Consider the following 26,057-nt stretch of genomic DNA (forward strand, 5'->3'; position numbering starts at 1 on the left):
ATAAAGATAAAGGATGTTTCTAATAATATCACTAAGAACATCAATCCCCTCATAGAGGATGACTTGAAGAAGATACTAGTGGAATCCACCACCCAGGCCAAACATTGTGAGAATCTTATACTAGTGAGTATTGATGAGATTGAGAAGGTAGATAAGGTATTTGTAGGGGAGGAAGTACAAAAAAAAATTACACCTTCAGCCCCTCCACAATTCACAATAATACAACCAACATTACCCCTTGTGGTATATCAAAAGAAGGAGAAAACTACTGCCACTATTAGTACATTGGCACAAAGTACTCCAGTCTCAATCACTATAGAGGAAAGTGTACATGAGAAGGGTGAGATAGATGGAGAGTAGAAAGATGAGATAGATAAGAATGAAGAAAATAAAGTTCAAATAGGTTGGGTAGATACTCCTACACCTACAACACAAAATCAAGGTGTTATTCATAATACAGAGAAAGAGAAGGACACAACTAAATAGTCAAGTTTGACAAAAAATTTGGAGAAGAAATTAGCATTAAAAACATTGGTAACATTACCAAAATCTTCCACTCCTCCTAATCAAGGTCTTCAAAGCCCAAATATAGAAGCTACACTATTACAATCCTCAAGGCTGAGTCCAAGTACATACAAGGAAGCTGAAGTTACATCATTTGTTGATGTAAATTTGGATGAAGTAATTGAGTTGCCCAAATTTGATTATGCAACTATTACTATTGAGAATATGGGCATACTCTAGGTGTAATCACCTAAAAATGGTCATCTAGACTATTAGCCCCCTTTTCAACATTTTGGCTAAATTAATTTAATCATTTACCTAGACCAAATTGCTAATAATCAATTTATTTGATTATAACCTATAGTTTGAATATGCTATCCTAAGTTCATTATTTGATTAAAAGAACATGTCCCCTTTTAATTAAATAAAACACCCCATTCTTCTAACCACTTAAAGTGCACACATAAAGTCTTTTTTCTATTTTTCAATTAAAAGAAAAGGCTTTGTGACTTTTGTCTTATATGACAAGTCAACTTATATTATATTAGTTGACTTGTGTGTGCACATGGATCACTCCTCTTTTTGAATTCCACCATTGACCATCCACCATCTTCATCTTGATCTCTATCGTCCATACATCTTTAAAAGGGAGAGAGCTTTCCCCCTAAAATACATCCTCATTTTGAATATTGTTATGCTGCAGGTTTTCTAACAGGTTTCTTTGGAGCTTTGTGGAGAACTTCTATTTCTTTTCTACATTCTCTCATCCATGGCATCATGACATTCTAGCTTAGCTTAGCTTTCATTTTTACATGTAGCTTAATCTCACATAATTTAAATAATGGTATTGTAACACTCTTATTTACATTCTCATACATGTTTTAGCATAACTCCACTTTGCATCTCATTCTAGCTTAATCTTCATTTGCATTGCATTCTTGAGGAACTCCTTGGGACATTTGCATTCTTGCATCTTGTCTTTGGAACCTCCCATTGCATGGTTTACTAGCAAGAAGAGTATCTATAAGGCTCATTTGAGAGCCCTTGAACTTGAAATACACTCTCTTGCACTCCATGGATAGGGAGCTCTAAGCCGGCATCCAAACATTCCAAACTCATGGAATCGTTTGGATAGAAGGGTTTAGAGTGTGACACATTTGAGTGTACATTTTTGGCGCCCACCGTGGGGCTTGAATCAAGTTTCTAGCTCCATTTGATTTTATATTTCATCTCTAATTTTTTACAGCAGCATATATGATCTAATCAAGTGCTTTTGTAGAATTATCACTTGGATTTTAAGGCCAACCCATAAGTAGATTGGTTTGAAGACCAAAAACTTAGTTGGTTTAAATATTTAATCATATCTTTTAGACTGCTTGGATTTTGGTTCTGAATTTTTTTTTTTCAAGTTGGGTATGTGCTCAAAATATCTTAATCTTATTTTCAGAGCATTTTGACATTATTTTTGGGAGTTATGAGTTTTTCTTTGTTTTTCATAAAAAGCCATTTTTGATCGCAAATCAGAAATTGTTTCAAAAAAACTTACATTTTCAGAAATTGTTTTCAATTCTAATGGGGGTTCTTTCTTTGTGTTTTGAATTTTGAGGTCGTATTAAGGATCAAAAACTCGATTTGATAAATTTGGCCTGTTTTGACAAAATCAATCTCTAGAGCGCAAATGAAGAGATTTTTTTAAATTTTTTGTATTTTTGGAAAGATCTCTAGTTTTTAATAGGGGTCTCTTCTTTTCATTTTTATTTTTGGATACGAAATCATAGCAAACAAGTCCAATCTTGTTGACTAGGTCAAAATCAAAGAGTAAAAATGAGAGCATTTATGATTAGTTTGCACTTTCTTTGCATGCACTTGGTTGGAAGATAAATTGGATTTTTGAGGCAACTAATCACTTTTTATTGTAGATTTTTATGTTATTTCACACTAACTTTTGGTGCTAACAAGTTGTGATTACAGGTTTCCATCCTTATGAAAAAATTAAAACATTGCATAAAAAGAACGCATGTCAAAGCTTCAACTGCACAAGGGCTACTAACGATTGTTTGCAGGGCTGCCCAATGCATAAAAATTCAATTTTTCTTGTTCTTTATTTTTACATGTGTGGCACATACTAGTTGTTTATTTTTAGGCACATTAAAATTTACAATTGGGATCTTTTGGTGATAGGAGAGTATGCTCTTCACCCTTGTGGTGAATCAAAAATCTTGACTTACCATTTGATTTCAAGAGTAAGAGGCAACTGAATCTTTTTGACATGTTTGGGAGAAAATGATTGGGATAGGAGAGTATGCTCTTCACCTTTGTGGTGAATTAGAAATCTTGACTTCTAAAAGTTGATACACTCTTTTGTAGTTTAGAATTCTTTAGAGGGCCTGCTCTCGGACAACCTGAGAGGAACGACCCAAGTGGGGACAAGCAGATTACCTGGCTTTTCCAATCAACTATAAACTCAAGGCTATCAAGGACACAAAACCTTGGTAGATGTAGTGTTTTTCTTCACCTAGTGTGATCGCTTATGGGATTTTGACAATACAGAGATCACTAGGAAAGAATGCTTAAGGTACTCTTGTGGTCATGAGATCGGTTACTCATCGCAAGGTGAGGTGTCCCATAATTGGGAGCAAGAGGGACACTATGAACGGAAGCCCTATCTAAACACCCTAAGTTAATAACTACCTTTTTTAGTCGCTCAACTTCTTGGTGCAAGGATCGTTCCTAGTGGACTACCCGGATCACCCCAAGATTTACACTCACCATATGTGTTCCCTTAGTTGTGCTTATGGCACTTCTATGATAAAGCCAATATCTCTTGTGGGTAACCACTTGGTGTGAGGTGAAGGAGCATCAAGTGTGGGCCAAATTATTGAGTAATGAACCATGTCTTTTAGGTAGATATTGTTCGATGTGTTCTCGAATGTGGTATACCTATGAAAATCTTTTGAACATACACATGACGATAATTCTAGGGATTTTTTTTGAGACCTCATATATGCTTGTATCATGCAAGGTTTCTTTGTCTCTTTCTTGATTGTTTGAAGACTACTCAATGTGTCACTATCTTGCTTGGAAATAAATTGCTTTTTGAACATCAAACTTGCTATGGTATTAACTATTGTCAAATTTTTTCAACCAAGTCAAAGCATCAAGTCTTAACATTTTTCTTGTGTTGCTTGCTAAGGGGAGTCTCATCATTTGACTTTGATTTTCTATGTCTCTAGTTTTTGAACATGCTTAAAGTGGCTCTTTGGTCTTAGTGCTCTTGGTCTTTCTATCTTTATGGTCTATATCCACTTGATAGTTATCTTTTTGCTGAAATGGTTGCCTTGATTTCTTGACTACACTCTTGAGTTGGAGAGTTGTTCCTTGTCACGCAGCTTGCTCTATCTGTTTGGCTATTTGGGCATCTTTCCTAGCTATTGAATTGAGTCATTAATGTTGTAAGTTTCTTGGACATATTGTTTGACAAGTCACTTTAATCTCTCTCTACTATCTTGGCTATTGAACACTCTACCTCCTATAGTTTCAACATCAAGTTATCTTCTAGGCTCTTTTATGTTTGGCTTTGCATCTAAAACTATGGGATCTAAACCTTGCACTACCAAACTTCAACCAAATCTAGATGATCATGATATCCTCCATGTCACTAAAGAGTTTCAAGATCTATATGCACAATACAAAGAACTAGAAGAGACAAATGATCTATCTTACCTTCATCTCTCTAAGCACATGACAAAAATGAAGTCTAAACTGGAGAAAAGGTTAGAGGAGAAGATTGCATCATTACATCAATCTTCCTTAAGGTCTTTACATGCATGTGAGTCACCTTATTTAAGGTCATCCTTTTCTTCTAGGTCTACATGCTCTACTTCAAGACATCAATTGTCTTCACCTACTAGATCTAAAGGCCTTTTTAGAGAGCTAGAAAGTGATACCTCCTTTGAGCCTATGCCAAAATATCATGATAAACCTATCTTTGACCAAGAAAATGATGAAGAAATGAATGCATTATATTCACTTGAGAAACAACAAGAAGATCCTAGACATACTTCTAATAGAAATTTTGCTCCCTTGGAAGATTCTTATGATGACACTTTGCAAACACTTCTTAGCAATAAGATCATCATGTTACCAAAGTCTAGCTCATATAGAAACCCATTCTTGGATATCCATTGTGCTTATCATCAACATAATGAGCATAGTACTTCAGATTGCATTGAGCTAAAACATAAAATCCAAGATCTTATTGATAATGGAATTATTGATACCTCTAATGATTCATGCAATGAGGATACTTTTCTTGAGCAAGATTACATTAATGAACCTATGTCTAGTAGAGGCTCTATTATATCTTCCACTTCTTCCAACACTCGTGCATCTCCCAACACTTCAAATCTTTCCAACATGCCTCCATCAAATAAAGAATCTAATGCTTTCCACATTGACTATGTGTATCCTCAAGGGCTATCTCTAAAAGAAACTCAAGCTAACCTTCACTTGGCTGCAAACCTTTTCCATGCTACTAATCCTAAACATCCTCAACCTTCATGCACTACTATACCTAATCCAAGCACTACTCCATTAACTCTTCATTCTCCCTTGTCCTTAGAAGTGGCTCCATGTCAAGAGGACTCTCAAAAAGAAAAATCTATAAATGTCAAGAAAGATCAAGATCAAGCACCCTTTCATCTCTTTCAAGATTTTTCCCCTCCATATCCTATAACCTATTCACCTCCTAAGTATGATGAAGATACCACTTCCATTATCTCCCTTGAGCTTACTGAAAATTATGAGAAAAGTTCTCTTCATATGCTATCCAAGGCTACTTTTCAAGATCAAAACATCCCCTCATGTTCTACTTCTCCATAACCACTTCAAAATTGTGCTCAAGCTTCAAGTACTACTATTAAAAATGTTGTTCCTATCAAAGGTACTCATGAGTCTATTGATGGCTTTGACCATGTTGCTCATTCTAAAGATGTTGATATCCCTTCCCACTATCCCTTTGCATCTTCTAAATCTATCCTTGGTCCTTATCCATCTAAGCTAAAGCATTCAAACCTTCCATCCATTTTGGGGCCTTATGTTCCTCCATCTCCTACATTCACTCCTAGCTCATTCCCTAGCTCTCCCAGTACCTCAAGATCAACAAAGACACTCATCCTTGATGATTTTTCACCCATCTACACATCTAAACCAGTCATATCATCCTTATTCATCCACACATCCCAAGTCCTTTGGAAGTGAGAATAAACATAAGAATCCATTGAAAAAGAAATATCACTATGTCCCATCTAATAAACATGTGAATGCTAAGAAGGAGAAAGCACAAAAGAGACTACAAAGGTCCACTATTAAAAAAGCTAAATCAAAGAAAATATGGGTTCCTAAACCCATTATTGAAGAAATGTGTTTTGAAGTATCCAAAGGAAAATCTAAAGCTATATGGATTCCCAAGTCTCTTTTAAAAGACTTGAATATTGAAAATACTTCAAAGTTGACATTCAAGCTTCCAAAGGCTTCCATTCCATCTTCTTCCAAAAATCTTCCTAAAAATATTCCAAAGCCTTCCACTCCACTTTTTTCCAAATCTCTTCTACCACCTCATACATCTAAATCTCAAGCTATTTCATCCATGATTCCTCCATCATTCCAATACCCTTCAAGGTGTGTGTCAATGTTGATCTTGTCCAATATTTTAGCTACCCTCATGAAATCCTCTAAAGCTTACACTAACTTTCTATACATGAACTATTATCCTCCATATACTCTTCCTACTACCATTTCTCTTTCATCACCCTATCAACATCTTTGAGCATACCTTTCTATGGTCTTGGATTATCATGACTTATCTTTTCTATAGGAGCATTATCCACATTTAAACAGCTTCAGCTCTTTCTAAAAATTCACAAAAAGGAAAAGCAAAAAAGAAGAAAAAATAGAAAAATGAAAAAAAAATGAAAATGTGCCTTGGTGAAAACCACATCTTGTGGCACCTTGGTAGCAAAAGTAAAGAGAAATAAATTTATCCTATGGTGAAAACCACTTCTTGTGGCATCTTGGTAGAAAAAGTAAAGAGAAATAAATTTATCCTATGGTGAAAACTACTTCTTGTGGCACCTTGGGTAAGTATCATGATGAAAACCTGGCAAACAAGCATCATGCGTAATTCTTCCATCATCCATCTATCCCCTCTTCTCTCTTTGATCTTGACAATGTTGAGCTATCTTTTCATATTGGCTATCTTATCCATGAGATTTTCTATTGTGCTCTCCCATTCACTCATAGCCTCTATCTTGAGCTTTATTCTTATTTCTCTATCCCATTGCTATACTATCTAGTTGACCCCTTGGTCTTGATCATAATAAATGAAACATGGTTGTCATAGGTCTCTTGACATGGCTACTCTTTTGGAATACACACTTCATGCTATCTCACTTGTTGGCTTCATTGCTTATCCTACATGCTATCTTTCTCATTACTTCCATTGCTTATCCAAAATATGCTTCATATGACTATTTCACCTCTTTCCCTAGCTTGGGTACTCTTGAGGAGTCAGTCCTTGAGGATCACTTTCACTTGCTTCATACTCTTTTTTCATCCATCTTTGCTTATCCACTGGCTCATTGCTCCATCATATCCTATACCTTGCTAGACATTGGGAGAAAATGATGTGATCTTGCTTGAGAACTAGTGATATCTAAAACCTTCTAAAAAATTCCAAAAAAAATCATATATGATCCTGAAAAAAATCCTCAAATTAGAAAATGTCCTGAAAAAATGATCATCTTAGTGAGAACATAGAAATAGGCACTTTGATGTATCACTAAAAAAATTCAAAAATTGAAAAATACAAATTTTTTTTAAAAAGTCTTGAAAAAATTTGTCAAGTGGTGAAAACCTAGAAACAAGTGCTACTTGAGACCCTTGCACCTATGTCTATCAGTCTCAATCACCTATTTTGCTACACATTTCCTAGCTTGGAATTGTTTCTTGTCCTCATCTTGGGGGCACAACTGCTTAGCCTATTGAGGTATTCTTGTGCATTAGGGTTTCTTGGACAACTCACAAAATAGTGTTTCTCAACACTTCCCCCACCTTGACATCAAGTGTTTTTCAACACTTTTCAAATAGTTTACCTACAATCTCCGATGTCATGATATTTCTCACTATCAGAATCAAGTCTTGAAGAAATGGCCAAGTGACTTGCACACACACACTTTAACACTTAAACGACTGAGCTATGCTGATCTTTATCTACTTTGTGTGCTATCTATGATGATTTCTTTGCCATGTGTTCCCTCCCTAATAGTCTTTCGAGGACGTCATTGACTAGAAGACAGGGGGCATGGGACATACTTTCTTGATTTTTGCTTGTGGGTATACTTTGTTTGTCTATAGTGTTGTAAGCATTTATGCTTGTCCTATCCAACATGTTGACTTACAAATGTATCATCCTTGACTATTTTACAAGACCACACTTGGGGGTTATCTTGGTGCTTATGCCTTGATACAGGTTAATCTTGCTAAATTAAACTTAAGGAATCTAATCACGTAGTTATCTTGACTTACATGTCTCTAATTCTTAGATTGGATTTCCACATACCTATCTAATATCGATCATATTCATATCCCCATAGTTATACTAGTGATGGTTGTATGATCTCATGATGTCCCTAATAAATGCTCAATGATGAAATTAAGAGTCTAAATGTTATGCGCTTCTTGTTGGTAAACCACTTTGCATATTAGCTTGCATTTTAGGTTCATTTTCTAGCTTAGTCTTGCATCCTTGCATATGGGGAGAGCTCTCTCTTCATCTTTTCACAGACATATTGGCTAACTCCTTTAATATATTTCTTTACTTTCTTCTTGTTCATGTCTTTTCACCTTCTTAATCTTTCACTTCATCTCTTTTCTATCTTATCATCACATTATATAAAGTTTTGACCTCTTAAATAATTTCAATGTCTTGGATTCATTTTTGGGATCAAAATCCAAATTCGAGTTCATCTTGATGGTCAAAATTGTCTTTTAAAATTCTACTTTCTTCTGAGCAGTTAGCTGACCTTTTGAGGTCTAATCTCTAAATCATCACTGGGGCATCTTCATTTCTTCATGTCTTCATCATTTCCATACTTCATATCTACTTCAATTCACTATTTCATGTCTAAAATCACCTTTCTACTTGTTTTGACCTAATTTTTATGCTATATCCTTCAAGGTCAACTCTAGTCAAACTGGGGTATTTTATCAGTTTTTTTTATAGTCATTCTTGGGTTCTAATCATCTATCTGTCATCTTGGACATTGCTATATTCTAATTTTCTCATGTCTAGCCAATTTTTGCATCCCCTTACCTCATTTCAATTTCAATCCCAAGGGGGCAGAAATACTCTATCACTGATTGCTACAGATATTTATGTCTTAAGAGCATTTTTTTGACCTTATCACTTGCTCTCGATCTATTCGATTGGCTAGGTGTTAGAATTCTTTTCGGATCCTAACATCATCTTCCTAGTGTTCAGTACTATCACTATCAGGCTGTGCATTGAGGACTTGCTATCTATTTTTGCATTTCATTCTTTGAAATCAGATATCTATATTTATCATTGCCTACTTGGCTTTCTATTTTCTTTGACATAACGTGTTACTAGATCGATCATGCATTAGTCAAAGAGGGGAAAATGTAATCACGTAAAAATGGTCATCTAGACTATTAGCCCCCTTTTCAACATTTTGGCTAAATTAATTTAATCACTTACCTAAGCCAAATTGCTAATAATCAATTTATTTGACTATAACCTATAGTTTGACTATGCTATCCTAAGTTCATTATTTGATTAAAAGAACATGTCTCCTTTTAATTAAATAAAAGACCCCATTCTTCTAACCCACTTAAAGTGCACATAGAAAGTCCTTTTTCTATTTTACAATTAAAAGAAAAGGCTTGTGAGACTTTTTGTCTTATGTGACAAGTCAACTTATATTCTATTGGTTGACTTGTGTGTGCACATGGATCAATCCTCTTTTCAAATTCCATTGTTGATCATCCACCATCTTCATCTTAATCTCTACCATCCATACAACTTTAAAAGGGAGAGAGCTTTCTCCCTCAATCCATCCATCATTTGAATATTGTTATGCTGTAGATTTTCTAACAAGTTTCTTTGGAGCTTTGTGGAGAACTTCTCTTTCTTGTCTACATTCTCTCATCCATGGAATTCTAGCTTAGCTTAGCTTTCATTTTTACATGTAGCTTAAATCATATAGTCTAATAGTTGGATTGCAACAATCTCATACATGCTTAGCATAGCTACACTTTACATTTCATTCTAGCTTAATCTTCATTTGCATTGCATCCTTGATGAACTCCTTGGGACATTTGCATTCTTGCATCTTGTCTTTGGAACCTCCCACTGCATGGTTTAATAGCAAGAAGAGTATCTCTAAGGCTCATCTGAGAGCCTTCTTATTCTTGAAATATACTCTCTTGCACTCCGTGGATAGGGAGCTCTACGCCGGCATTCAAACATTCCAAACTCATGGAATCGTTTGGATAGAAGGGTTTAGAGTGGGACACTTTCGAGTGTACATTTTACCATGCACAAGGTAGGGTTTTCTACATGTAGGTTGTCATGGCTCTGTCATGTGAAAGCCACATCATGGTAGGACAAAGGGTGGCCACAACAGCCCTGTGGGGATCACAAAAATGATTTTTTTAAATAAAAAAATTACTATAAAAAAATAAACAAACCCCATCGCCTATTACCAATAGTGAACCCTAAATGGGGTAAGAAAATAAAATAAAATAATAGATAGTATTGTGCAGAAGTGCACCGTCAATGCATTAAAAAATTAAAGAAATATAAAAAATAAAATAAAATAAGAGATAGTATTGTGCAGAAGTACACCGTTAATACATTAAAAAATTAAAGAAATATAAAAAATACAGTCAAAATACTAGTAAAATAATATTTCATCCATGAGAAAACTAAAGGGTGTTTAATCTTGAACAACAACTTTTTCCATGAAAAACAAGCTAAAAATGATATGGCCAACTTGCAACTAAGAGAATGGAGATAAAAAGTGAATTCACTCAAAAATTTCAAAGGCTTGACCTGCGAAAAAAAAGTGGAGGAATGCGAATAGAAGAGTAAGGGAAAAAGAAATTCTCCAAAGATTGCATAGATCCAACCTACAAAACAACTATTAAACAAGATCAAAATAGCATCACAATTAGTTAAACCAAATTTAAAAAATGGAAAATGAAAGAGATGAGGGTTTTTTGTTGTTTTATTCCTTTTAGAAACCTAATTAGTGTTGCAATTATAATAATTATTCTTTTTCTCTTTATTTTTCATTTTTCTTAACAGTTGATTTAAACTTGATTTTTAATTGAGTTTGAATTCTAAAGGGAATTTTTTAGCCGATAGGATTTTACATTAGGACAACTTGCCACTAGAGAAGTCTCATGCAACTAGTGAATGGGATTTTCTCAGTATTTGAATTGGCATAGTGGCAATTGGAAAGAGTTGTTAGTTACTGGCAAAAAAGTCTTCATGTCAATATTATCATGAATATTTTTAGTTGGGGTGATGGATGAAGATTATTATCTTCTACTTTGGGGTTTTTTAAACAAGAGATAGAGAAGGTGATAGCAATGGTGATGGTTGCGGAGGTGAATGAGAAGGTCATGGTAGAGCCATGGGCATGGCAGGATACATGAGCTCTTCATCTTTAATTCTCTTACACCTCTCATCATCATCATCCAATTTCTACTAACCCTTTTTATTAGCAATGAATTTTCTCACACCCCTCAAAAAGTTTATGGGCATGGTAGAGTCCAAAAAGCATTCTTAGGCACTTAGGAATTGACATATTTATATGCAAAAGAACCCAATATTAAATAAGCCAAAGTCTATAATATTTGAACAAAAACATGTGAGTACAAATTCTTTCATGTTTTTAAATAAATAGCCTAAACCAAAGATTTGAAAGAAATTGAGAAAAATAATATAACAACATGGAATATATCTAAGTCAATTAGTAGAGCCATCATGCATTAGATGGATGAAAATCTTATCAAAATACTTTGCCAACTACAATCCAAATAAAAGAAGATCAAAATCTTGAGCTTGATCAAGAACCAAGTTGTTTAGGGTCCCTTACAAGTTAAAAAATATGATGAGGGTCATCAATTTAATTATGATTCCACCTTGATTGGTGCATCCTTAGATGGATGCTTTGTTGGTGATCCATATCCCAGAAGTATCGAGTTTATTCTTCTATTTAATTCTTTGATTCTTTATTTGTTATTAGTTTTATGATAGAAATCTCTACTAGTTAATGATATTAGATTTCCTAATTCTAATTATGATTGTGCAATTTTTTTATAGTCATATATCACAAATGTTAACCATACAGAAAATAAATTATCCCCTTCCCTATGTAATCTTTTCAAAATATCATTAAATTTATAAGTTTGTTTCTCATCGTCAACCAAATTCCTCTTTCTATCCCTAAGCTCCACCCCAGGCTCTTCTCTAAAATATTTTTTGTCAGATTGCATCTGTCACTATCCACCAAACATTACTTTTCTTATTTTCATCTTTGATTTCTATATCTACTCTTGCAACACAATTCACAAAAATTCATACAAATAAATTGTTGCAGTCAATTGAAACCTTAAATGCTTGAATTTTGATATGCAATAAAACAATGAGAGCACCTCACACTCCTTGTCATTTTGGCAAGAACATTATAAATTTAATCTTTTTAAAGCTCCCATCCATCATTGTACAACCGTTAGACAAAAAAATGTAATGTTTGTTAGGAACAATGCATAGTTGAGCAATAAAACATGGAAATGCAGGAGACAAACCTTTAAAAGATGCTTCAAAATAGGGCTAGCAACATTGTTTTAATTAAGTAAATTTTTTTTTAAATATTGCTGGTGATATTTTTGTTGATCCTAAGTCCCTTCATTTCTCTTAGATCTCGATTAAATCATTCATTCCTCATCTTTACCCAGGGAGTGATCAGTGTGAGGGTTTTCCTTTTACACAGAAAAAGTTTTCAACTGAGATTCCCTATTCACCTATTGGCTATACCCTTACACCCATGCTTGTTTCAAGTGCTATTAATAATTTAAAAGTTAAGTGGAGATTTAATTTAATGTGACTTTTAAGTTTAGTTTTAAAAGTGAGATGTTTAGTTAAAAACGATTTTCTTTAAATTTTTAGGTGTTTTGGAAATGTAAAAGGAATGTTTATTTTTCTAAATGGTGGAAATCATGATTTTTTTAGTAACTTTAGAAATGTAAAGTGAATTAATTTAATTAATGAGAATTGTGATTTAATTATCTTTCAATCTAACAATGTTAGAATATCTAGTTACAACGTTATAGGACAAACATGAACATTATTGGTATGTTTTTGCCCAAGATTAAGGATGAGAATTAAAGTAATTATAATTAAATAATATAAATTATAAATCAAAGTATTTATTTTATAACACGAATTTTATTAAAATGATTAATAACCTCATAGCATTGAATTGATGACTAATGAACTTAAGAAATGTTCTTGAGAAAGATATCATATTGATTTTCTATTTCAATCAAGTGAATAATAAACTTTTAAAATATGGAAAATTTATATTAAAATAAATTGGATTAATAATTTATAATGTTTAAGCTAGAATTATTAAACTATTAAATCAACCTTAGGGTAGAAATGAGTTAATTATGAAATGATTAATTTGAGGATATGAATTATTGAGACCTTAATTATAATTAAGTCTTTTAACAATCAAGGAACCCTTTAAATGGTTTAGAATTATGGTTCCATAAACAAATATCAGAATTAAACAAAAATTAAGAGCTTAAAGGATTCATTATATTTAAGGTTATACCAAAATAATTAGTTATATGGTGCAAACCCACCAATGGTAATAGGTTATCATGACATAAATTTGAGGTTATTAGCTAAACTTTATAAGAGTTAAACAACCTTATTAGGTAGATCATTGAATGCATTAGGTTCTTATATTAAGATTATCATTACCCTTATTATAATGGATTTCAGTGGAGGTATTAAATAAAGCATTATGTTAGCACTTGAAATTAGTAATGGAATTTTAAGAAAATATACGAAACCATTGAGCATGCTAGATTTAATTTATTAATTTATTATGACTTTAAAATTGAATATAACATGAATTAATTATTGTACTACAAAGACTTGATTAAATAATTAAGTGATATAATGCAAGTTTGGGATTGAAATTAGGGGTTCAAAAAAACCCATAGATATGACTCGGTCTTGCAATAAGATTTTATTTGAACATCTATAATGTACTATTTAAAGCTTGATATACTTATTAAATTTAGATTTAGGCCTATTAACCTAACTTATATTTTAACTGTAGCAAACAACTTAGAGTACTATGAACATTGTGAAAACATATGCGAGGTTTGTGAAATAGCTAGTAAGCAAGGTAAACTATGTCATTCAATTTTTAGTACTAAGAGTTATATTTTATGCACAAAGAAATAAGAGAAATGTTAGTAGGATAATTTTAAGTGGATATTATACTCTACAATAGATTATAAAGATTAAACCTTAAACCTTCAATAGGTCATATGTATAAAGTAGGGCTTTTTTTAGCGGTGAATCTTCACCAATTGTCAATTTTGTCTCTTTGGTTGATCGTCATTTGGCAAATATAACATATATAGTTGGTCAACCATGTCACTAAAATTTTACAAAATTTGGGTCTAACTCCTAAGCCAATCACCTATTATTCTACACAAAATTGGTCCAAAATCACGGTCTAGTAGCCAATGTAATATACCTTTACAATACAATTATTTAAAAAAAATTGTCATCCTTTACCTATTATTTTCTTATTGGACAATTTTATTTCTCTCTTAGTATAACAAGATATTTTCCCTTGGGTTGGACATCGCCTACCATTTTACCAATGTGTTTCGCCAACTAGCCCTCTTTAGCCAACTATTTTATATTTTGGGCTTACATAAGGAGCGTTGCTTCACCTACTTTTGACATTCCCACTTGTTAATCCTGCACAATTCTGCAACATAGTTTGGTATATATACTTTCATAAGATACTTTTATTTTACACAATTTTCTCTTTTCTAATCTAGCATTTCTTATTGTTGTTGAGGTTTTAGAGTGTTGATTATATTGCCCATTAAGAAACTTTGGCTCATGGTTTTCTTGAAAGGTGAGTGATTTTTAATTTATTTTTATGTGGTTTTTTTTGCTATCCACTGGGATTGTGTAGTAGATACCCTTTGGATACCTCACATGCTTAGATAGGATTGTGAATTTTATTGGATAGTATCATAACTTATGTATACCCTTTTTATGCAAACAAATCATATTATTATTATTTTATATAGTCTAAGTAGTCTAATGTCATAGCCTTTTGTTCAACAAGTTGATTTTTTTTTTGTAGCCTTTATTGGTTTGCAGTTTCAAACAAGAGGGTTTTTGGTAGGATCCTTGAAATCCAAGAGAGGCCACCAAAATGCAAAATATTATCAGCATACTTTGATGGTGGAAATAGTGGCAACCTACAAGATTCACAACCTACATCTCCAGTGCATATTGAAGGAGACTCATCACAAGTTGAAGACCATTTTGGAGAAGTTCAAGTTGGTGAACCTAATATCTTAACTGAGGATTAAATTAAAGATGATTTTGAGAAATTCCCCAAAGTAGGGAGTCACAAAATGATATTATAGACTTGGATGAGAAAACCAAAAGTGATGTCATAAATGATGTTCGTGCACAAAAGGGGAAAAGAAAATTGGAATAAAAAAAGACTGATCTCATTGGGATTTGTCCAAAAGGGATTTTTAATTAGAATTGGTGGAAAAGTTATGATTTATTGAATCAATGCCCAATCCAATTGATGGTGAGCCTCTTGTAGAATGCAGATGTAAGATTTGCACAAAGATATCAAGGAAGGAAAATAGGTTGCAACTTAAACTTGATATGATATAAAAGCATGTTGGTAAAGTTTAAAAAAAAAACTATAGATGGAGTTGAAAAATCCATGCTAACTTTGGAAATGAAGGACAACTCTCTGCATATTAGGAATGTCAAATTATATGAGTTACACAAGTAATTACAGGAGAAGCATTCTGTAGTAAAAGATTCTATTGAATCTTTCCTTTGAAAAGCAATGAAAGGGAAAAATATGGAAAAATTTGTTCAATTAAGTGTCACCTTTTTTTAAATTTTGAGTAGAGGGTGTCATATGATAGACTACCCTTCAATGTCTAGTTTATTGCACTTTTTGAAAATTCAAAACTATCTGAACTGTCAATGGTTAGTAAACATCGAATGGAAATGAGCTAGTTATCTTGCAAAGGTTGAAAAATAAGATATGAAGGAAAAAATAAAATAGTCAAATTTCATTGAATTATCTCTAGATGAAGTCACTCGATTGATAACACTTTGTGGGTATTCTTGCATGTTTATATTGTAAGCAATCTTTGTTGTCAACCCTTTCTACTATCTATTACTAAATTGAATTGTAGTGTGACAGTGAAAAATTTATGTGATTTATAAGATTACTCTAATTGACTATGGAGGTATGGATACCATGGAGATTGCAAAAAATTTGGTGTGTGTTGGAGTAGATGGAGCTTCAATTATGAAAGGCCATAAAGGCAGTCTTTACAAAAATATTGATAATGATTTTGCACCCTATATTGTTCACATCCATTGCATGGCCCATAGAATGAATCTAGCTTTTTTAATTGTCAGTGGTTTTGGATGTGTTCATAAAGTAGAATCTTTAATCAAGGATAGTTACCAATACTTTTATCGAAGCCCAAAATGAGTTTGAGAATTTTAACACTTTTCTCAAGGATGTACTAATGGGAGGAAGCTTCTTAAAGATAATGATACTAGATGCATCTCTTTGGATGAACCAATGCATCAAGTATTCTCTGAATACCCATCATTTCTTAGACTATTCCACTTGGTGCAAGACATATTTCCTTGACTCTATTCAAGTTTAAATAATTTTAAGATATTATTAACTTTAGCAACTATTCTCCCCATGCTATAGGACATGAGAAATATTATGAAAAAGGATAAAAAAAGAGCTATGTATATTGCATAATATAATAAGCTACACAAAATGACATTTAATTTCCTAGATAATCCATAGTAATTACAACCATTATATGAAGAAAAGTTTACAAAGTGGATAGAAATCACAGATTTGAACAATCCTAGGAACTTTTTACATATCTGTGCAAATGATTAGGTATGTACTAGGGTACACAGAGTTGACATACCAATGCACTAGTATACCTACGTTGACCCTGAGTCTTGTATATGTGAATTGTGGGCCTCAAATCCTCACACACACTCCAACATAGTCATTACTTGAGAGATCATCCCAGAATGAATGTTGAATTGTTCATTCGAGTAATCTAATAGAATGACCTGTTGCCTTCTAACTAGAAGGATTTTGCCTTTGCTCTTAGACTGAGAAGTGGGAAACTAGACCTTTTAGAATGAATGATTTATGTAGCTATATGATAGTGCAATTAATCTAAATAAATTGCAATTCTAATCTAATAAAAGGAAAATAAAATTAAGCTATATGAGTGCATTTTAATCTAAATGATATTTAATGCTAAGAAATTATGAAAGTTATGAAAGTATTAAGTAATTGAGTATCTATTTTGACAGTAGTTTGATGCAATTCAATTTCCATCCATGTAATGAGGAATTAGAAGTATCTTAAATAGAATTCCCAAAATCAACCAACAATCAAGATCAATTGGAATGGATGGTTAAGATCAAAGCTGAGATTCAGTCAGGATGGAAGATTCCTAGTGTAGGTAAGGTTAACTAACTCAAATCCTAAGTATGATGAATAGTTAACTGAAATTCACCTGATTGTGAGAATAAGTTGATTAACCAATTCCAATTTGAGAGATAGATCACTTAGAATTCCCATTCTTGAACTAAAGATAAGATTTGGGAGATTATTTAATTTAATAAAATGAGATATGATTTCATAAATGTATATTTTTGATTAATTGAGTAACTAACCCAATAATTAAAATAAAGACATTATCTCATTTTATAATATATGTTTAATTCCTTTGCATATTAGCTTAAAGAAGTAATTTAATTTAATTAAAATATGAAAACTTACAATTAAATCAAATTTAATCAATAGGCTTCATGTAGCTAATTTGAGTCGATACTTAGGAATTAAATAGAGAATGTGATTAATGTAGATTAGGGTTTTCTACATCTGACAATTATGTCAAGTAGTGATAACCAGAATAAGAATTCCTTAGTAAAATAGGGCTTAGGGTTGACCAAGATAGACTAGAATTGGTTTACATGGCTATGTGCCAATTTTGGGGTATTACATTTTCCCCTCTTTAAATGAATGTGCGAGTAGCACATTCAATTCAAAGAAATCAGAAGTATGATGCAAAGATCAAAAAATGAGATTGGTTCCAAAATTGATGATATAGAGACCAATTGATAAGCTTTTTAAAGTTTATCTCTAGGATGAAGCTTAACCTTAGGGAAACTAGATAAAAAACCTAGATACTAAGACTGGTAAGCTTTTAAAGATTATCTCTAGAATGGAGCTTAACCTTAAGGGATCCAGATAGAACACCTAGATACCTAGATTGATAAGCTTTTAAAGATTATCTCCAAAACAAAGCTTAACCTTAAGGGATCTAGATAGAACACCTAGATACCTAGATTGATAAGCTTTTAAAGATTATCTCTAGAATAGCTTGACCTTTAGGGATCTAGATAGAACACATAGATACCTAGATTGATAAGCTTTTAAAGATTATCTCCAGAATAGAGCTTAACCTTAAGGGATCAAGATTGAACACCTAGATACCAAGGTTGATAAGCTTTTAAAGATTATCTCTAGAACAGAGCTTAACCTTAATAGATCCAGATAGAACACCTAGATACCTATCCATAAAAGATAGCAAGATCGCGTCATGAGTCATAGTATCATCCCTAGAATGAGGCTTGACCCTTAGGAGTTGGAGTTTAGACTATCTTGATACTTGTCCATAAAACTCTGATAAGAACTACTTATAAGATGTGATTAGCTAATCAAAAGATGAGATAGATGATGTAGATGTTAGATACAAAGGGGACAAGATACCCCAAGTGATGAGATGCCCCGAGTAATGAGGACATGAGTTTTAGATTGAGTTAAAATTCAAATTCAATGATGCAATCATCCTGCCCCCTTGGGAGTGAAATCAAAAGATGACACACCATAATTATGATGTAGAATAGTAAATGGAGAGAAAGTAAAGAAATAAAAGACTTCAAAAAATGTATAAGAGATCAGAATGATAAGAAGAAAATTTGGAGTTGATTTGAGGTGATTTCAAAGTCAAGAAGAACAATTTTGACCAAAGTTTGACTATAGTTGACTTTTTCCTAAATTTTGGACAAATTTGAAGAGAATTCTGAGTTGAAAAGATTCCAAGATGCACAAAGTATCAAAAAATGGACTACACAAGCATTCGATCGTGTCAATCCACAAATTTTAAAATGCAATTTTGAGCTGCTAAATTGCGTCAAATTTTGAATTTAATCCCGAAAATGGATTTAGAGCAGTCAAATTAGCCAGGGGTGCTTTTTATGGGAATTGAATAAATTTGAAAAATTAAGTCAAAGCCTATGTAAGGGTCCAAAGGGTCATTTTCAAATCATTTACACTTTTGTCTTTGGTGAAGAAGAGAGCTTTGAGGCAAAAATAGTGGTCCCCTTGTCTACACATCAATTTGAGCGCTCCTGACAATACAACCGACTGACACACTATGGAAATCTAGTTAGTAGTCGATAACTTTGCTTCACATTTACTTTTTCATGCTTTTTCAGGTAGTTTAGGTTATTTTTAGGGTTTTTAAATTATTAGCTTGTCAATTCTCATGTGAGGATGTCTCTCCTTGTGCGAAGAAGTATCAGCGTGGTACTTGATCATGTGGCTTTGTGGGTTTTCTTGTGTGGTGGATGCCCATCTGTTGTGTGATGAAACCTAATTTTTGTGCATTTTCACTTAGTCTTTGATCACCTCTCACATGAGAAAGTGTATCCTTGCATGAAGATGTGCAATCTCGTGCGAGAACATGAGATCTCAGATGAAATTCTAGTGTTAAATGCAAGTTTTAGCATGTGAAATTTGATTTTTTGTTGCAATTTTGTGCTATATTTCATCCTTTTTTTTAGTGAAGATTGGTTGTTTGCATGGTGTTTTCATGTGTGTGCTAGTAACTTTTGAGGATGTTGGATTTTGATCCCATTACCCATTGTATAGAGCTTTGTTGCAGAGACTTGATTACACTGATATGGCTCACATAGATAGATTGGGTTTAACATATATTTTCCGTATTCCACTAGTGTTGGTGAATCATAACCTACTAACTATACTGGTGGAGCATTTCCATTCAAAGAAAAACACCTTCCATCTTCCCCGAGGGGAGATGATGATCATGCCAAAGGAAATCTACCGGATACTAAGGATCCCATTCCACGGGTGGAGAGAGGTATATTTCATAGTGTTGCAAGTAGGTACAGAGGCACTGAGAGCTATCTTTGAGGAGGAGCTGATCATGGGCTGAGCCATCACTTGGGATGAGCTTGTGCATACCTATAGGCACACACACAGATTGGAAATAGTGTTAGGGATATTTATTAGCTATTTCTTGATGCCTAACAAAGGCAAACATGGATTGGAGTGTGGGTGGGGCCAAATTCTCTAGATGATGTTAGAGACCCTAGAGAGGTATGGGAGCAGAAGAGCATGGCTGTTAGGGTTTATGTTCTCTAGATATGGGTGTGGGAGCACCTTCTAGTTACTAGACCCATTTTTGTCAGTAAGGGACAACTAATGGTGCCATATATTTGTAGATACAAAGGCTAGCTTACCTAGAAAACTCTGGGGAAGACTAAAGAATCGAGGGGTCACCTTGATGACTTGATGTCCATAGTATGGTAGCCCTAGTGAGAGATAAATGATGAGGATGATGCACCTTTGTGAGATAGGGCACATGTTTTCTTTGCAACCACTGATAGGTCAATATGTGTAGATAGTGGAGAGATTCCCACTAATTTACATGTGGCAACAGTACGGGAGGTTGTAAGATATATCATAGGAGTACTACTCCTATGCACGACTAGCTAGATATTTGGACCATCATGGTCCTCAAAATTGATCCTAGGAGATCTATGATAGATGTGTGTAAATTGGTTGTGACATAGTGAGACTACCTTCTAGTAGTAGTAAACAGGGGGATGACTGCTACATATCAGGCATACTTTACAAATTATCCTTTCCTGAGGTTTACAAATCTAGTGGAGATGGCTACACCTAGACAACTAGTATAGGCACCCTAGGGACCACCATAATAGCCACAATAACCACAATAGGTGAGATATAGGACATGCTAGATGAAGATCCTAGCTCAATAGATGAGAGTAGACCTAGCTATGGGTGGCAATGTGACAAGGTAGAGGAGGCCAAAAGGGGAGATGAAATCTCTAGGAGCCATTAGAGGATATGTGCAAAGGTCTCAGATAGAGGCAAAGTATCCAGTAGAATAGGCTAAGTAGGGAGATGAGGAGATGTAGGGCCAACCTATTTTAGGGACCTAGGATGCTCTAAGGAGAGCTAGAGAGTAGATTCACACTGCGCAGTGGCCCGTGGGAGAGCTATAGATACAGGTAGCTATGAGAGATGCTTGGATTGATGACCAGGAGCATGAGATCTAAGAGTTGTGAGAGTGAGCAACATAGATATTAGAGCAGCAACAAGATGAGATCTAACTGCAGTCAACCAGAGGATTCACTAGATAAGTCTAAGCAGGTGCCTCAATTTTCATAGTATGCATGAGAGTCTAGGGGTTCCCAACTAGGAACAAGACCTAAGATGCCTCCTCCTCCTCCTTCACCACTAGTGGGAGGTGAGGGGGAAGGAGAGAGTTAGATTCATTTTTGATACTCTAATTTTGATCTAGCTCTATAGCGATTGGTGTGCCCGCACCATGTTGTACCATTTTTTTTAGAATGATAACACTCGAGCAGCATCCATTTTTTGCATAGATGTACACTTATTGATATATATATACAAGATTTTGAGTTGAGTACCATTGGAATGTGTCATTTCTCTCTCTTTATAGTTTGTTGTACATGAGATGTTTAATGCTTTGATTATGAATTCAAATACCATGTGATGTATGAATGCATATTTGATTTTGAAGTATGAATGTAGTGTATCATGAGATTATGTATCAAATAAAAAATGGGAATGAACTAACATCTTAGGTAATGTTCTGTTGTTGTTGATAGTGATAGGTATTGCATGAAGCTCCATAGGACAAACCAAAGAACTGAATACTTGTGCAGTCATGGAGAAACATGATACTCTAAAGAAGCCGCCAATCCATCATCACAAAGAACATAACTAAATTATTCATCAAACTATGTACTTATGTAATGTAAGCCAATGCCAGATGCAACCTTAAACCAGATGCAACCCTAGGTCTAGTTGCCAAGGGTCAACAATTATCATCATTGAGTGTATAGTGAAATCCCACATGTCGTACAATTTCCACTAACATTGTAATCATAGAAATATAAATAGGACATATGTTCTAGTTTTTTCAAGATTAAATGTAAGAATTCGAGGCACAAGAAGCCAGGATGACCAAAAAAAATTTCTCTTTTAATATAGCAAGCAAACGTAAGCATCAGAGCATAAATGTTAGGATGACTAGAATGTTTCTTGCATAAAAACACACTAGACACACAAGGGATCCTTCTTATGCAAAGTAATTAGTAAGTATTCTATCCACAATGACCCTTGATTTCATAGTCTAAGACAAAATTTTTCTAGATATACTCACAATGACCCATACATTCACTTAGTAGGATGAGTATCAATATTTATTGTAGCATAAAGAGTTCACTCCAAAAAAAAAAGGAGAAGAACTAACCTCATTGATTTATCAATACAAAAGGGTTCAAGGTACACATGGCCATCCAATACAAGATGGAGCCTCTTATAGTGGACACCCCTTTTATATGGATGCTTTAGATAATTGGAACTAGACCACAAATGCAAAGAAAAGAAAAGATCATGCCCCCAGTCCTTGCTTCTCTAGTCAAAAGTGACATCATCAAGTTTCTCGAAGAGACATGATAAGGGGAAAGAAAAACAAACAAAGAAAAGCTCAACATATCCCAAGAAAATTTATCATTTTAAGTTCATTTTCTATGTTATAGGATTGATGTCAAGTGTCAATGTCCAGAACATAGATGAAAGAAATATCTTCAGTAGGGCGACAATAGTAGATAGATGCAATTAGAACAAGTGGTGACTAAAGTCAAAAAGGAATCTTTAGTAAGAAGAACCTTAGTAGGAAACTGAGTGACAATAGACTGATGCAGTTAAGATAAACTAGTGACTGACATGAGAGAGATCTTCCATGAGAGGAATCTCAAAAGTGACACTAGCAATAGTAGGCAGACATTGCTAGAACAACTGGTGACTATCATGAGAGATCTTCCATGAGTATAATCTCAAAAGTGACACAAGCAATAGTAGGTAGGCATAGTTAGAACAACTGGTGATTGTCACGAGAGATCTTTTATGAGTGGAATCTTAAAAGTGACATAAGTGATAGTAGGAAAATGTAGTTAGAACAACTAGTGACTTTCATGAGAGATCTTTCATGAGTGGAATCTCAAAAGTGAAATAAGTGATAGTAGGAAAACACAGTTAGAACAACTAGTGATTTTTGTGAGAGATTATCCATGAGAGGAATCTTAAAAGTGGCATAAGTGATAGTAGGCAAACATAGTTAGAACACTTGGTGACTATCACAAGAGATTATCCATGAGAGGAATCACAAAAGTGACACAAGAGATAGTAGGTAGACACAACTAGAACAACTAGTGATTGTCATGAGAGAGACTCCTATGACACTATAGGATGTTGCCCCTAGGTTATGACAAGATGCAATCCATGGATCTGAGTGAAAACAACAAACTAAAGCAAGAAAGCAATTGTACAAGAACCGAAAGATGCACTGCAAGATCTAACATTTTAAAACAAGAGGCACCTATTTATCAGGTATTCACCTTCTTAGTAGGATTTTTTATTTTTGCTACCATGATGCCTATTTGCTAGGTTTTCATCAATGTCATTTTTTTATGTTTTTCAATTTTTTTGTTTTTTTGTTTTTTTTTTGTATATTTTTTGTTATTACCAAGGTACCTATTGCTAGGTTTTCACTAGGGTAATGATTTTTTTCAGGAACTTTTGCAATTTTTAGATTTTTCAAGACATTTAAGTATATACTAAGAGCTTCTAGAATTAGATCAACTGTAGAATCACTTCAGGTGGAGAGTGTTGATAGGCTCCTTGAGCACCTCTCCCTTGACTATAGAAAGTTGGTAAGTAGCAGATCCAAACACTATAGTAATTATGTAGGGACCAAACTAGTTGGGTTTGAACTTCCCTTTTTGTACCTATTATTGTTGATTCTTAGGGTTTTCTCTAAAAATGAGATCACCCAGTTGGAAGTCATGTGGCTTAACTTTCTTCTTGTAACTTTTGGACATACACTATTGATAAACTCAAAAATGATCACACGCCACTTGTCAATGTTCATCTAATAATACCAGCTATTGAAGCTAAGATATTCTATAGTCATTGTTAGTAATGAGGCCCTTCATGGAGATTCTTAGAGTAGGGATCTCAATCTCAATTAGAAGCACAACATCTGCTCCATAAACCAAAGGAAAATGCATTGTACCCATTGGAGTTCTGATACTTGTTCTATAAGCCCATAAAGTTGGATTAATCTAAAGGTGCTAGTTCTTTCAAGATTTGTTTCCTATGTGATGAAGGATCTTAAGGATCACCTTGTTGGATGCCTCTGCTTGACTATTACTCTAGGGGTAATAGATAGAAGAATAATATTGCATGATTCTAAACTTTTTGCATAACTCTTTAAGATCTTTATTTTTGAATTGTCCTCCATTATCAGTAATAACCGAGGAAGGTACACCATACCTATATATGATGTAATTCATGATGAAAAAAGCTATATTTTATCCATTTTCTATAGAGAGAGGGATTGCCTCCACCCACTTAGTGAAGTATTCTATAGCTTTAATAATGAACTTATGTCCATTTGAAGAAGATGGGTGAATCTGACCCATAAGATCGAAGGCCCATTGTTGGAATGGCCATAGTGTGATAGATGGAATTAGCTTCTTGGCTAGAGCATGAATTAGATTCCCATGTAGCTAGCATTGTTTACAAAAATTGGCATATTTGATTACCTCTTGCTCCATATTCAACCAATAGTAACTAGCTCTGATAAATTTATGAGCTAGTATCAAGCCATTTGAGTGAGATCCACAAATGCCCTTATGGACATTGATAAAAGTGCATTTGGACTCATCAAGTTCTAGAAACCTAAGGAGTATTCCATTAAGACCTCCCCTAAACAAGTCATTAGTAATAAAGATATACCATGAAGCATTGTAGATAAGGTGACATTTTTCATTCTGGGTTAGAGTGTCTAGAATGGTTTGGTCATGCAAATATGAGTATATGTGGTAGCAAGATGAATCATGTCCTACAATAGAACAAATCATCAGAGATTCAGGGGTATCATAGGTAGGGTAGAGTAAAATTTCCACTAGGAACTTGTGCCAGAGATCATTCTCTAGCATTTGTAACAAGGAAGCAAGTGTAGCCATGGCATCAACCGCTTTGTTACTTGCTTAAGGAACTTGTTGAAAAGTGATATGAGCAAAATATTTTTTTAGATCATCCACCATGTGTTTATAAGGGATCAATTTCTCATCTTTCATTTGATATACATCATTGACCTGGTTGATTATGAGTTGTGAATCACCAAAGATGTTCAACTGATCCACTCTCCATTTGACTGCAATCTTCATGCCATTAATGAGAGCTTCATATTTTGTAATATTGTTTTTACAAGGAAAAAAAATCTTGTATGACTTAGGAAATGAATATTTTTATGGTGCTATGAATATTAACCCAGCACTAGAACCTTTTTTTTTGAAGGAACTATTAAAGAACATCACACAAGTTTGGTGTGTGAGCATCAAAATTGATTCATTAGGAAAATCAATGTTCTATGGGAGAACACTCTGCATCGATGCTTCTACTAGTTGATCAATGATCTCTTATCCCTTGATAGCCTTTTGTTCAAAAAACTAAATGTCAAACTCACTTAGTATCATGACCCACTTGGCCAACCTTCCTGTTAGAGATGCCTTGCTAAGTAAATACTTTAGTGGGTCAATTTTAGCAACCAGTCATTTAGTATGGGCAACCATGTGGTGTCTCAACTTTTGAGAAGAAAAGATGGCTTCCAAGCAACCCTTCTCGATGATACTATAATTATTTTTATAGGAGGTCAAAATTCAACTCAAATAGTAAATG

This window comes from Cupressus sempervirens, chromosome 6 (genome assembly GCF_028749045.1).
Source record: "Cupressus sempervirens isolate cs-2001-9-10 chromosome 6, ASM2874904v1, whole genome shotgun sequence".
NCBI classification, from domain to species: Eukaryota; Viridiplantae; Streptophyta; class Pinopsida; order Cupressales; family Cupressaceae; genus Cupressus; species Cupressus sempervirens.